This window comes from Camarhynchus parvulus, chromosome 1A, assembly GCF_901933205.1.
Source record: "Camarhynchus parvulus chromosome 1A, STF_HiC, whole genome shotgun sequence".
In the NCBI taxonomy this organism is placed as follows: Eukaryota; Metazoa; Chordata; class Aves; order Passeriformes; family Thraupidae; genus Camarhynchus; species Camarhynchus parvulus.
This window is the reverse complement of record NC_044586.1, coordinates 62,879,291-62,891,906: the sequence shown is the minus strand read 5'-3', so window position 1 is coordinate 62,891,906 and position 12,616 is coordinate 62,879,291. Positions and strand designations below refer to the sequence as shown.

General features: G+C 43.3%; 1 protein-coding gene across 2 annotated transcripts in view; it reads right to left on the bottom strand.

Annotated features, from left to right (window-relative positions):
• Positions 1-12,616, bottom strand: part of GRM3 (glutamate metabotropic receptor 3) — a 105,080-nt gene that overhangs the window by 52,962 nt on the left and 39,502 nt on the right. Inside the window, exon 1 of one of the 2 annotated variants that reach the window (XM_030960671.1) lies at positions 12,481-12,608. The exons of the other annotated variant lie outside the window; for it this stretch is intronic. The gene's annotated coding sequence lies outside the window, so the exon portion shown is untranslated. Of the gene's footprint in view, positions 1-12,480; positions 12,609-12,616 lie in introns of those variants that run through there. 2 annotated transcript variants of the gene reach the window in all.

Sequence of the window (12,616 nt, the reverse complement as noted above, 5' to 3'; positions counted from 1 at the left end):
AATGAGCAGACCACCAGAGGCAGAACCTCTGGGTCAGGCCATGCAGGCTCCTAAATCATTGGAGTTTCTCCCTACTCTGACAATGAGTACATTCAAGTGCACTGAGAAGTCCAGCCGTGAGCCCGAGGCTCTGTGCCATCTGGACAATTTGTGGTGTAATGATCTTGATGTAATGCAGGGTTAGACCTTTGAAAGTCCCACCATCTTCCCTTCTGTCTCCTTTGGAATCAGCTGAATCCTACTGCTTTTTGTCCATCTGCTCATTTCTTCCAGGCTCTGGTGACAGCTGAGAGCCCACCAGCAGTGCCTGCAATGAGCAGGCAAGTGCTGTGTGCTTATTGATTGTGTATTAGTTGGCTTTAGTCTCAGCCTTCACCTGTGATCCCAGAAAGGCATGGAAAAGGAAAAAAATGGGAGTAGAAAGCCTTTGGGGACAAAGGAGCAGCTGGCTTCTGTGACCTGTGGATGTCACTGCAATTATTCCTCCTAGGTGGTGTGGGAGCACCAGCACCAGGCTAAGGTCAGCAATGTCAAACGTTGGGTGAGAGAGGTGATGGCACAAGTGTGGAGCAGTCTTGTCCAGAGCAAACCATGATGTTTTCAGTGTCATGTCTGGGGATGAAATATTTAGCTAAGAGAAGCTTTAACACTTGTGCTTAATGCAAGTGAGGCTTAACTAAGTGAAGTTAGCACCATCCAAAGTACAGTCCCCCAAGGAGTATCTGTGCATTTACGCTTTAGACACGTATTTAACCTTTCCCTCTTAATTGATTCTTAACCATCTATTTTTTTTTCTGCCCACACAGAGATCGTTTCTGCTTTGTGCCCCTAATCACTTCTCAGCTCTCTGCAATGCCTGCAGGGTTTTCCTTGAGGCTGGATCTCCCCTGAACCTGTGCTCCAGCTGAGGAGCTCTGCCTGGGCATTCTTGGCTCGCTCCGGAGTGAGCTGCCAGATTTCACTTGTGCTATTGTGCCAAGATGTTTTCCCCATATTTTGGCAATACAGAAAATATGGCTGAGCCTCTGCATATGTGGAAAGCAGAGAGTCCTTTGTTTTTGTTGAGGCTTTGGCTGGCAGCACAGGCAGCCTCAGAGCCACACCAGACTCACAGGGCAGCAGTGTGCACCCTTTTTCCTCTCTGGCTGCATGTGTGGTGACTTCTGCTGCCACCCAGCTCTGATGGGACCCAATCCTGGCTTGGACCCCCAAGCAGCAGCACTCAAACCTGGCTTGGAGCTCTCCACATCCCTGCTCAGGATGGGAGAAACTGGAATAGCGGAGGTGATGGCAAGCAGTGGGCAAAGTCCCCTCTGTGGTTCCTTCTCCCTGCCCCAACTTAGTGATGAGTCAAATAAAAACCTTCCCAGGCTGGTGCTCCCATCCCTGTCTGATCTGAGCTGTATCTCCCAGTTTGCCACAGCCATACCAAGCGCTCAGCTGGTAATTTTCCAGGTTAAGATGGTTCTTCTCATTTGATCAAGGTAATATCTCTCCCTCTGACATATTCACTGCAAGCACTTAGAGCAGGAGCTGCTGCCTTGCCCGTGCCTGTGCAGGGCTGAACTCTTGGCTCATCACCCCTGACCAACCATTCAGTGATGAGATTCCATCTGCTTAACTTGCTCACTATCATCAGGCAACATTTCAGGCACTTCTGACCTTCTCCAGGAGACTCTCCTGCCTGTTCTGGTTAAGCAAGTCACCAGGTGTCTCTGGGTTCCCCAAAGGCATGAAAACATTTCTAATGAAAATATAGACTTTTCTTTGGCTTTGCCCAGCATTTACAATATGAGGTCAAGGTAGGTTCCTGATTACCCTGACAGGGTTTCACCTACTGGCTACTTGTTCTGTTGTGATCCTGGTAACAGCACAAAGCAATAGAAAGGGATCAAAACATGGAAAGAACGTTCAGGTTTTAAAGACCTATTTAGCAGTGGGTTGCAGCTTTTTGATGTTTAGTTGCTTTCTTTCCTTTTTTTTTTTTAAATATAAAAGGAATTAAAAATGTAACAACAGTAGCCTCTGTTGAAATGATCCTTTCCTACACCCTCCCCCTCAGAGCCCAGACTGGTAACTCTTCCATCACATGAATGTTACCTCCAGGCAGCAGCATTCAGCAGAGTGTGAAATCACAATTAACGGAGCAAGTGTTTTGTAAGTGAGCAGAGACGGCCACAAATTACATCCTGCTATTAGCTGACTTCAGATCAACATTGTTGAACAGCTCCATGATTACTGGGCTGTGGCGTGTATTAAAAAAACATTAATAAAACATAATTGATTGTGAATTGTGCTTACTGCCTTCATAGTTCTAATCACAAAAGTCTCAGAAGTTTGCTGGAAACAAAAGCTGCCCTCAGCTATTTGTGGGAACTGGATTGTACTAAAAATTTTACAGAATTTGTTTTGCAGCTGCTGTAAATCAGTAAACTACTGAAGCCTGTGGGGTTTGCTAGCTGATAGATTCTCTTTGCCTTTTTCTTTTCCAGTCAGCAAAGAGAGGCACAAGATTGCCTCACCTCCACCAGAAAATACCACTGCAAGTGGAAACCATAGCTCAGTCTGCCATGCCCTAGGTGTGTCCTTATGTCACTGACATGGAGCAGGAGCTGGTGGCTGCTATTTACTGAGAAACAGGCAAATACAGAGCTATACTTCAAAAATACTCACATTTATGGCTCTCTTTTGGGCCCCAGATTATTTTCAAAGCTTAAATCAGGTTTTCTTACAGGAACCTGGAATGTTAATTCTGATTCATGACCCTGTCTGGGCTCATGGAGGGACAAGATATGTCACAGAAGTTTATGGCTACATTATCAAACTCGGATTCCCTGCTATGAATTTATGGACTTTAAAAATGCTGTTCACAATCAGTCAAATGTAGGACTTCAAATGTGGGGCTTGAGGCCCAGCCAGTGACACAAATGGACTGTCCTTCTTCATCAGTTAGTGCTTCAGGTACCTAAATCTCACTCAGGATGAGAATTCCCAAAACACTTCAGACCCTGCCTGCACTTGCTGATCAAGGTGATGCTTAACTCTACTTCTAAGCCAAATTTAGTTGGAGGAAGATGGAACTCTGGCAAAGACCTCAGGGAAACAGGCTCAGGGATGTGGGCAGGATCTTGCCCTAGTTGTAACTATTTAAAAAGTCTCCTCACCCAACAGAGAGGCATAAAGTGAGGAATAAACCTCACAAGTTCTGAATCTCTCCTGCTGTGACCACTAAAAATGCTAGTGCTAGGAGTGTTGAAAAATCTTAGAAGTGTGATGAAAAATCTTAGAAGTGTGTTGAAAAATCTTAGAAGTGTGTTGAAAAATCTTAGAAGTGGATCTAAAATTAGGTAATATAATGCCTGGATTATTTATTGACTTTTTTTCAGCCTGTGCCCTGGTAAATGAACTTGTATAAACAGTGGGAGTAGATTGCTTAAAAGCATTTCCTGTTAAAGAGCTAGCAGCAAGAGTTATTTTTAATGAAAATAAACCAGAGAAAGAAAATTTTTCCTGTTTCTGCAAAGATTTATTTCACAAAGGCAGCAAGGAACATGCCTTGTCCTGAGCAAGGGAGTGACTTCTACTGCTAAGAAATGAAAAGTCAGTCTGTTATCACTCAGGCTCATTTCAGTTTAGTGTACTCAGCTCTTTGCAGGTGCATCCTGGAACAAACAGCTCCAACCTGCACCAAGCTTCTCCTCTTTCCATACCACCTGTCCCTCCCTCAGATCTGATGCAAACTGCTTGCTTGGCTCCTTCCATCCAGCTCCACAGCAGTGTATGTACATGCAGACATATATTTTTATGAGAGGAGCCAGAACCTCACACCCCCAACACATACCCTGCATCCTCCCACTCTAAATGGACATTGCTATGGCAACAACAGCTTAACTCAAAAATTTAGAGAGGCATTTAGCACAAATTATGAAAGAAGAGACGAGACACTGGGTAAAGCCATGCGTGGTTTGGTGGCTTGCTGTGTCTCCATTCACTGATTGCTTCAGGACACCCTGGGGACCTTGCCACTTGTATTCTGTCACCTTCTGCCCAGCACTGTGCAGGAAACAGCTTTCTCTAGCACTGCCTTTGTCTTTATTTTCTGTGCTGACAGTAAATGGACTTTCAGCCATCTGGTTGGCCACAGAACTGAATTTGCAGTCAGCCCAGCTTGGTCCTCAATCCCTCTGCCGGAATAATTCATGTCCTGGGAGTGTGATGGGGAATTCCTTGCTAATGAAGGGAAGGAAAGACACAGGCCCTATTTAGAGTATCTGGAACAGTGCTAGTGCTCTGATGAAGGCCCAGCTGAGCTGTTGGATGGAGCACAGTGCATGTCTGTGACACTTCTCCTTGCAAGGAGTTGCCAAATCTCCGACATAATGACAAAGCAGAGGAAAGAGAAACATGAATAAACTCAACAATTCCTAGTGAATCCATGTTTTTCTACAACCTGTGCAAACTTTGTCCTATGTTCTTATATAAGCCAAGATGAAAGGTCTGCGAGGAGAGGGACTTTATAGGAGGGCATGAGTGAGAGTAGATTTACATTAGATATAGAGAAGAAATTATTTCCTGTGAGAGTGAAGAGGCACTTGGACAGGTTGCCCAGAGAAGGACTTCCCATTGCTAGAAGCGTTCAGTTGGCTGGGGCTTGCTAGGGGGGTTGAAATTAAATTGTCTTTAATGTCCCTTACAACCCAAATCATTCTATGGTTATCCTGTGCTGACGATCCTTTGCTTTGGACGAAGCACAAAATTGACAAAAAGTATTCAGAGAAACGTTCATATCTAATTTTAGCCATCTAAAGTGAGGGTCCTTCTTTGGAGCCTAAAGCTAAGCAGGATGAGCCCAGGTGTTAGCTGTGCTCCTTTCATCCCTCACTAGAGGCAGACAAAGAGTTTTGGTGAAGGAAGAGTTAAAACTGCTTTGCATGGATGTTTGTATAGAGGCTTATATTTTCTTGGAAGGTACAGTCCTCAGTAAGGATGTACTCCTGCCTCACTGCAGGAGGAGTTAGATCTGATTATTTTGGGAGGATCAGGACTGGATATTCTTTCTGTGTGGCCTGTGTGCCTTGTAATAACAAGCTGTCTTGTTATTACAATTCTCATTGCAATCTAAGATTAATACTTGTATCCCAAATTTCACCGAGGCCAGCATGAATGAATAATAATCCCATTAAGGAATTCAAGAACTGGCCAAGAGTCACTAGTTGTATTTGTTAACAAAACTGAACCCGGAGGTGAAGATTTCATTGCTTTGCTTGCACTTTCTGGCTTTGACTGGGGAGGAACTTCATGATTGCCAACATTTCTACTGACCACAGGAAGGCAGAGCCATCCTCATGGCAGCAGGCAGACAATGAAAGCCATTCTGTCATAATTGCCTCAAATTCTCCTGTCAGGCAGCAATTGAAAAAGGAGAGTTGAGAAACCACAAGATCAGGTGCATGAGAAAAAAAAGTAGGTTAGGAATTGTACATGCCAGATTGTGAATCAGGCTGCACTCCCCTCAAGGGCATATTCTTCCAGTTCCACAGCTTGTTTCATGGAGAGGAAGATGATGGAGGAGAACCATTTCTGGAGATTGTCTGTTTTTCCCGGGGCTGTGGTGTTATCTACATGCCAGTGTCGTGCCTCTGGGAGGCAAAGGGCCCTACATCACATTTGATGAACTACAGAGGGATCTTGAAACAAGGAGTAAAATCAGGAAGCAAACAGCTCAGGGTGTGCTGAGAGTGGGGACAAGTTCTGGGGGTCTCACTAAAAGTGACTGGGAAGAGAGGAATTACAGAAGGATAAAAAGCATAGAAAAGTGAAGGAACTTGAGGAGAAATTTTGAAATTCATTTTCTAGGGCAGATATCTTTGACAAAATTCTAGACCTTTAAGCTACATGACAGCTTGCAGGTAGAAAGAAATGCAGTTCCCTAAGTTTTAAATTGAATGACCTTATGTGCTTTTTGGGGCTAACACACTCTGTCAGCAGTGAAACACCCTCCCTTCATGGCTCAGGCCCAGCTACCTTTTCTCAGGAAAGCAAAAGCAGCATAGCCAGCATCTGCCTTTCCTTATTCCACCCAGGAATACACATGGAAAACACGGGAGGCCTGTGAAAGCAGGTGACAAGATTTAAAATGGGAACTCCTATGGCATCTCTCCAATATAAAATGAAGACAACACTTGAGTAACAGCCTACTCTTATCACAGGCTGCACGTTTTTGGTACATCCTAGCAGGTTGTAGAAGTGACATCTACATTTGCAATAAAAATGTGTCAAAGGTGGCCAATACTCCTGACCAGAGGAATTCTCACTGGTTTGGATAAGCTGCTGACTGCTTTGACTGTGCCCTACCTGTAACTTTCCTATCTAAAACAAGTCTGCAAGGCGTGAAATCAGGGTTTACTGAATTCAGAGCAAAGCTTTCCCTGATGTCACTCAAACACAGGCTATCCCCAGGTGACATTTGTGCTCCAGTTTGAGTGTATTCTTTCTGACATAGAATAAGACCAGGGCATTTTATTTTTTTCCAAGACAGATACATCATCTGGCAGTTTCCAGCTGATGTAAGATAGGTTACAATAGTGATACAGCCTATCTGTGGAAAGCCTCTTTTCCTGTGGTTTCCTGCAGGGGAGTTTTTGGTGTTTGCTGTGTGGCTGAGCTCACTCCTCAGCCTTTCTTTATCAAGGGATGTTAATCACGTTTTTCATTGCTTTATTCAGCCACCTTCCTTTCCCCAAAAAGGAAACCTGTAACAAATTAATATCTTCAAAGTCTGTATTTTGTGTGATTCTGTTGACACTGGCTAGCATTCAAACTTTATTGGAATTGACAGTTAATGCAATTGCATAAGCCCTATTTCCTTAGGAAAACGGCCTTCAAAAGACCAGGGCATGCTGCTTGAACTCCTCTATCCTTGCAGGGTCCCAGGCTTTAACTTTTTCACCTCCCCTATTGTTATGTAAGCGCAGCTTTATTCTTGGAATTTGTTAATTATAGAACGTGATTCATCAAATATATTGTAGACACTGCAATAGGATGAAATAAATTACTATATCTATTTTTCCTATATATATTTCCCTACTATATCTATTTTTCTCCATGGACAGTCAACAGGGTCTGTAGAACTGGACAAAGGAATTTCCTGGGTGGAGTGGACTCTTTAGATTCTCCTTTAGTCAGTGAGGTCAACATGGCCAAAAGTTGTTGGCATGCAATTAATTTCACAGAGTCGCAGAATCAGTCAGGCTAGAAGGGACCAGTGGGTCACCTGGCCCAAACTCCCTGCTCAAGCAGGGACATCCCAGAGTACAGGATTGTGTCCAGATGGTTTTTGACTATCTCCAGTGGAAACTCCACGGCCTCTCTGGGAAATCTCTTCCAGTGCTCGGTCACTGCCCAGGACAGAAATTCTTCCTCGTGTTCAGGTGGAACTTCTGGGCATCAGTTTCTGTGCTTTGCCTCTTGTCCTGCTGCAAGGCAGAACAGGCTCAACTCCCTCAGCCTGTCCTTGTAAGAGAGATCTTCAATCCCTTAAACATCTCTGTGGCCTCTGCTGGACCCTCTCACTCGTACTGAGCAGCCCAAAACTGGGCACAGTGTCCAGATGTGGCCTCACTCGGGGTGAGTAGAGGGGCAGGATCACCTCCTTTGACCTGCTGGCAATGCTTTTCCTAGTGCATCCCAGGATATTGTTGTCCTTCTTGACTCCTGGGGCACATTGTAGCTCATGGACAGCTTGCTGTGCCCCAGAAGCCCCAGGTCCTTTCTATTTTAGGCTGATTCACACCCTGCACTCTATTGACTGTATTGATGAAATCCACATATAGTCACTGGGGTCATATGAGACATCAACAACAAAGGTATCTCCATAAGAGGGACTCCATTCTCAGATTTTCAGTGCAGCAGAGGTTTGGTCCCTCTGTCACATTATTTGGATGTTATCAAGCCTTGGTAGTATCAGACCTTGTGCCTTAGCACTAAAAGCTCTCCTCTGTGAAAAGGAGCAGTACCATATGAAATAGGGAGAACTCACATTTTGCAAATCCATTTTTTCTGTGGGCAGTGTTTCAGTTTCATTCTGAGATCATTGATTTGCTGGCTTTGAGCTGTTTTCTTCATCAAGCCCAGAGGATAAGCTTTTTCTGCACTGCATCTTTCTCCCTTCTGTGGCTAATGCTAGTTTATTCTCCTTCAAATCTTATGTAAAGCTTTTACAGGAGAATGCGTCTGTGATATGCTCTTCAGCTGTTTTTTGGAAAAAATATGAATAAACCAGAATAAACTGGAAGATTGTCAGTGTATTTTGCAGATTATCTGTGTTCCAACTCTACTCACAGGAAAATGCAAAGTCGATTAAAACCCACCAAGTGTAATAAATATGTTTTTTGATTCTGTCAGCATGGCTAAAGATAAAAGCTAATGGCAAATCCATAATACAGTCATACAGATCAAATGATCTATCAATCCATAAGCTTGCATTCATGACAGATAAATGCTCTTATTATCTTCACAGCATGCCCCAGTTAGTCCAGCATGAACTTGGTGAGTTAACTTGGCACTCTGCTGTCAGGGTGTTGGCATGCAGGCGGTTTGTTTGCTACAATAGCATTTTAAATGCTGAAAGCTCCATTTCTTCAGTCTGTGAGCTGTTGCTTTCATTGATTACTGCTCAGCTGAGCCCCTCAGCAGCTCCCAGGTGTATCCCACTCCTTTTTTTCCAGTTGTGACCTCTTTGTGTTCCTCTTCCAAGCCTTCCCCCTCTTCATGCCGGCAGCTTTTTTCTCCCAAGTTATTGGTGCACTGAGCCTCAAGCAGAAAACATTCTACATTTCCACTCACCTAGGGCTTGAGACAACCACATGATGGGAAATCCTTGAGGCACCACAGTCAGGGAAAACTTGTACATTTTTCAAGATAAATTCAAGAAGTTGTGTCAGTTATCAACATGAGACTTTTGTCTGGTCCACTGGTTCAGTGAGTCAAGGGTATTATAGACTTGAACTACAAGTTCTCTTGTATGAACAGACTCTTTTGAGCTAGGACTCTAATCACAAGGAGTAAAACACTGTCTAATGCAATGGCCAAATCAAGTACCAGTGAAAGAGGCTCCATTTGTGTCAATCATAGTTATCTTGTTGATGGATCTGTCCCATTGTTAATGTTAAAACCCTTTTTGTTCTCTTGTTCCAGATATTCAGAATTATCCATTCATCCTGAATGGATGTTTTGTGCTTAAACTGAATCTTAGAAGCTTATTTAGAGCCACTTAAGATCTTAAATTAAATATGAGTGTAATGTGGGGAGGCATAGAAATGAAAGATCCATAATTTTTCAAGTGTAAAATTAAATTCCTCCCTCCTTTCCTCTCTGATTTTATGCATCTAGTACAAAGTTTATGGAATTTGAGTAGGTGTACTAAGAAATTCAGAGCGTTTTGATAGATATCTGCATGTGAGAGATACATAACTATTGTAGGTCCACAGAAATATATCAATTGATTAGTTTCTTTTCTGATAGAAGTTGCAGATTTTCTCCATTTACATTTAAAGGCCAACAAAACTGATGTGTGAATTTTTTCCTATTTTATCTATTGCATCTCAGGACCCACAGGGAAGAAATTAAAAACTCATCATCTGGCCAGCATGGAGGCTCAGAGCTTTGATGGTTTCAGCTGTTAAGCCTGCTGTTCCACAGAACCCATTTTTGACACTCAGCTCTGCTGCCCAAACCGATGTGCTGAGGTTTGGTTGGAAGTGATACAGTTCCAGACAGGGTTAGCAATTTACAAAATTTCCATCAGGCTAAGCATAGCAGTGAGCATATATGTGCATGCATGCATGTGGGCTTTGTTGCTGTTTTCAGCATTCAGGAAACAATTACAGGAGAGCATTAGCTGTGCTTCAGTGCAGACTGTGAGTCTAAAGCAATGGCATGATCTTCACTCAGGGACTGAGAGCGTCCCAGAGGGATCAGCAAGGCAGCAGGGAGCTAAACCTACAACACAACTAATTTCCTCCTGTTTTGAACACCTAACCCTTACACTGAGAATTTATTTTTTTTTCTGCATGAAATTATGAACAGCTCTCTCCTTTTCAGCAGCTGAACCAATAAACAGGATTTTGTATTTTTCCACAATTACAACTCCCTTTATTACAGGGTATAATGCCATCCCTGTATTTTAGCAATGAGAAACTTTGGAGAAAACAAAGTATGGCCTGAATCAATGGCAGAAGAAGCAAAGATCACTTTTTTCCCAGTGTCAGCATAAAACCCTCAGAGATCATGAATGCCTGAGAACAATGATGAGAACAAGAAGCTGCAGGCAATGGGGTATTACCTTCATTGCAGCCCAGTCCACACATAAGAAGAAATGGTTCCTGTTAAAAGACTGATATAGCTGCTAAAAGTAAACACCATATAGGTTACCAAAACACTTTTTCAAGTCTTCATCATCCAAAGCTAATTTGTTTCCCCTCAAAAACGTTCATTGAATATCCCTTTCTCTTTACCTATGCTGCCTCACTTAAACTAGACAGCTGTGGCCACAGTGCTAGTCCTTTGCAAAGCTATTTGTTCATAAAAATAATTAATTTCTGTGGGGAAATGCATAGCCAGCAGCAGAACCAAGAGAAAAGAGCTCTGTGATAATAGGTCAGAACAATTTAAAGTGCCTTGAATACTCATTGTGTTGTTGATGAGAAGGAGCAAACCCTGGAATTTTCTATGAAGATGTCCTTCAGCACTTTTTGACTGTATGACAATCATCTAACTTAATTACTGACTTCCCCAAATCTCAGAAAAACTCATGTACATCACATATTTCCTACATTCATGAAAGCACAAGAGATTATATTTTTCTGGTGGCTTTAGGTTCACAATATAATATAAAAAATCCCCTTCCAACTGTTGGAAAGGCTTCAGTCTAGCAGGTAAACCAGATCACTGAAATTTGGTTCCAGTCTCATCTCTGTCTTTGGCTCACCTCTCTGTACCTATAGAAAATAGAAGATAATATTACTTTGTGACCTTGCAGTTGTGTCCTAAGGATTAGTGCTTGGAACGCTCTACATGCTCCTGCAGTGCACAGCAGCCAGGTCAGTGAGTACACTCTGTTCCTCTTTGCATGGAGGTAAATTAGGTGTGCCTCCGATGGCAGCAGAAACTTGGCCCCATTGGATGAATCCCATGATCTCCAGGCTTTAGACAGGTCCATTCAGCTGGCACCATGCCTCAGACCTAACTTCAGTGCTGTGACATAGCTTGCAAGGAAAGGTTGCTTTTGGGTTGTGGGAGAGGATGCTGATAGGCAAAGCAGGAACTAAGGAAATGCTGGTAAAACTGGAGGTACCCTCTGCAGAATTTTATCACCTGCTCCCTTCTGAAAGGGCTGGCAGAAGAACAATCCAATAGGGCATGTGGGGTCATCTCTGCTGCAAGCACATTGAGAGAAAACCATAAGCTTGCTGTTTTTCCGGGGCTCCCTCTACTTTCTGGGCACATGGGTGTTCTTTAGGAAAATCCCATGGGATTTTCAGAGAATGTGAGTTTGGCTGCTGCTCCAAAGTGCTTTCTGGAGAGCCTTTCTAATGGCTGTGGGGAAGGGCAGGGAAGCCAGCTGAAATATGAGGGTGTCAATAGCACCTATTGAGTCTCTGTTCCCCCGGGCCAGAGCTGCTGCTTAGACAGACACCGTAGGCAGAGTGCTTGGCAGGCTGAATCTGCTCTCTGAGGCCAGGCTTCATCCCACAGCCATGAGCAGAGTGCTGCTGGGAGCTCCTCACTGCACTGAAAATAGCCAGCCCCGAGCTCATGTCGCAGCTCACAGTGTGTTGGGGATCTGGGCTACAAGGAAGCCCCCTCCCCAAGCAACCCTTAAAACCTTGCCAAGCACCAGCTAAAACCTCAGCATACACCAGCTGGGCAAGCACCAGTTATTATTTGTATTAATTATTCATGTATTTCCATTTTATTTAATAACTGAGTTACAACTATTCATATTACTGTCTCCTTACTCCAGCACTTACACAGACTCAAAGGGCAGATGATGAATACATTTAATACTTCCTCAAATGCAAGTGTTTTTGTTTGTTTTTCAATGTTTACTTGCTTGACTGGAGCATTTCACTTGAGCCTCATACCCCAGTTAGCTACAGCAGACTGCAAAGTGGGATTCATGCCTGGGTAAAGGTAATTTGCTTGCTTTACAACACCAAGATAAATACTGGTCTGAAGCACTGTCATGAGGTCAATCAGGTCTGAGATTTTAAATGCCAAAAGATTTACAATTCCATCCTGACAGCCCCTCTGCTCCTCCTCATGTTTTCCACAGCAATAAGACTCATTTAAAGCTTTAAATATGGGAAGCAGAACAGGAGTCATTAATTTTACCTGCACAACAGCATTCACAACTTGTAAGGCTTTGACAGCTTCCTTAAACCCAAAGGAATTCAGATAGCTAAGGCAATGAATGCTTACCAATACTTGCATTGGAAGGACATAGTTTTCAAGGCTGAACACACATTTTTGTCCTGCAGGAAGCTGACAGTGATGAGAGTACGTAGGATGCTTTACTACTACATTCACATGATGCTACTTAATTTCCCATTTCATC